Source organism: Myotis davidii, unplaced genomic scaffold (genome assembly GCF_000327345.1).
Source record: "Myotis davidii unplaced genomic scaffold, ASM32734v1 scaffold24, whole genome shotgun sequence".
NCBI lineage: Eukaryota > Metazoa > Chordata > Mammalia > Chiroptera > Vespertilionidae > Myotis > Myotis davidii.
The window spans coordinates 2,555,855-2,558,621 of NW_006298312.1; the positions used below are offsets into that span (position 1 = coordinate 2,555,855).

The 2,767-nt window shown below is 52.4% G+C and overlaps 1 pseudogene; it reads right to left on the reverse strand.

Moving 5' to 3' along the window:
* Positions 1-1,257: 1,257 nt before the first annotated feature.
* LOC102755419 lies at positions 1,258-2,549 on the reverse strand (annotated as a pseudogene).
* Between the last annotated feature and the right edge of the window lie 218 nt (positions 2,550-2,767).

Here is a 2,767-nt window from a genome sequence, read left to right on the forward strand (position 1 = left end):
TATAGATATAGATATAGATATAGATATAGATATAGATATAGATATAGATATAGATATAGATATAGATATAGATATAGATATATTTCTAGAGGCACGGTACACAAAATTTGTGCACTGGGAGGTTGTCCCTCAGCCTAGCCTGCACCCTCTTGCATTCCAGGACCTCTCACTCCTTACCACCCACTTGCTCACTGCTCCTTACCACTGAGCTCACTGCTCCTTAGCACTGCCATGGAAGCAGGAGAGGCTCCAGCCACTGCCACTGCGCTAACCAGCCATGAGCCCTATCTTTCAGTGTAGTTGTCTGTGGGCCAACTGCTCTCTTCCTTATCACTTAGTGAGCGCAGCATGTGAGGGCACTGTCATGGAACACAAAGGGCTGCCTGGAGCTGAGGGGCATGACCGAGCTCATGGGGTGAGAGGTGGACACAAAGGACTCTATTTCACCCAATTGTAGGGCAGGCTGGCCGCCCTTCATCTGCCTGACCCCACCCAGGGAGGGACTGAGCGGGTGTCCGTCTCTCCATTTTCCATCCTTCCATCTGTGACACCTGTCACCCTTGCCAGGCCTCCCCCAAAGTGAGTTCAGCTCAATCCCTGAATGTAAAAGGGCACAAGGTGGGCAGGCCTTCATTCAGTGCTCCCTGATTCCCAGCAACAGGACCTGGTCTCAGGACGGTGACCACAGCTGCAGAACATAGATCTGTTTCAAGAAAAGTTGTGAATGAAGACTTTCGTATGAGCCCCTATTCCAAAAGATGGCAGTTTATTCACATTGTGGCAAAGACACCTTCAAGAGTAACATAAGTGGGTAAAGTCAGGGCCCAAGCAGGCCATTTCCTCATCCAATCTTTCTAAACCAGGTCTCAGCTCTTAGCAGGACACTTCCAGAGTTTTTTAAGCCTAAAGGACAGTAGTCTGCCTCCATTATTGTTCTTTGGGATTTTTTTCATCATTGGATAAAAGGATACATACAATGGAACAATCCTCTCAAGATACAATATTCCAGTTACACTCATGCGATGACGACAGCGCCCCTCAGAGGGAGGGAGCCGACACTTAGGGAGCAGAGGATTCTGAAAACCAAAGTGATGACAGAGATGCTAAGCCTTTCCTTCATGTGTCTGACACCCTTTTTCAGGTGGCCTGGAAGCCAAGTGTCTGCTGGACTTTTACCACTTAATGTCCTGGCAGCCTGCCCTGGGCTATGCTAGGCGGTATGCAGGGCTGCCTTGACTCAGGGGGAGTTGCCCATCCCTACCCCACCCACTTCTGGTACAGCTCCCGCACATGGGTGCTGGTCTCCGGGGGCCACACTGGGATGGCTGCATAGATGCCTTCCATCTGCCACAGCAGTGCCCTGTCTGCACACCCGTCATCCACCTGGGCCTGGCCCCTGCTGCTTAGGCATGCCTGGCGCAGGCCAGGACCGCCACAAATTGGCAGGGGAACTTGCCCCTCTACAGCTTCAGGACCACTTCTGGATTTTCTGAAAGCCATAAGCAGCCTCAAAGCATAGCAGAACCTCTCTGTCCCTTTCAAGGGTGACCTTCTGGAAGGCTTTGTTCCTCAGGGTGCAGCAGGTGAGCACCCCCACATCCTCATTGACCATCTCCTTGGCCATGTGCCTGAAGATGTGCACCAGGAACCCGTCGGAGCTGGCACCCTTGTGGAGCCTCACCTCCTCCTTCATGTCCCCAGACAGAGTGGCCACGGTGGTGTCATTCAAGGCGAGGTCACTTTGCTCCATTATCTGGGCATTTTCACCTGAGGTTAACATGCAGTCAGCACCCTGGGAACTGTGTGAAGCTGTGGGAACATCTTCTCAAAGGGCCTCCAGTTTCTTGTCATAACCCGGGGCCACAGTGACGTGGAAAATCTTGTCTGGGGACAAGTTCTGCCCCCAGGGGACAAGTTCTGTCCGGTAAAGTAATCCTTCACCAGAGAGCCCATGATCTGCTGGGGAGACTTGGCGGTGCAGAGGTGGGGGTGATGGGGTGACCCAGCACATATTCTGCATATCGGTCCCAGCTGGGGCAGGCGGAGGTCAGCATGGGTAGCCGGGGCTCTTCCTCACGGTGCTGGCAGTACTAACACACAATTTCCTTCTGACTCTCCAGGAGGCTGAAGTCCACAGCTATCTTCATGTCAAAGACAGTATACCCCAAGGCTTTTGAGAAAGCCGCAGAGCCTTCTGGATGCATCAGTGACACTGAGGTTGAATTTAGCAGCAAAATAAGGCAGAGACTAAGGACACACGGACACTGCCAAAACCTTGTGCTGTGAGGTATCACATTGCTTATTAAGGTTCAGAATATGGAAGATGTCCTCGGTGTTCTGCTGAGAAACTTAGACTCTTTCCTCTGCGGTCACACAACTGTCACACGCAGGCAGTCACTCAGAAATATCTTGGCCTCAGCCAACTTATGGAATTCTCCCATCTCCCCATTCGCCTGAGCCGGACTCCAGATGTTGACTGTGGCATTCTCTTGATCATTGGTTTTTGCTTTTTTACTATATTCCTTCCGTGTGCAGTGATCCTACTTCATCTGGAGTGCGGTGGGCGGGAGGCCGGCTCAAGTGACCTGGAGGAAGCACAGGGAGAGCAGTCAGTCACCGCTGGTCGCCCCTGGCACTGCTGGCAGTATCCTTTCTTCCTTGCGGAGTGTTTAGGGAGGGAAAGCAGCTGCAGTGCCCGAGGCCAAGTTCCAGGAGGCCCACAGCACTATCGGGATCATGCTGGAGGCGCTGGTCTGCTGGTGCCTGT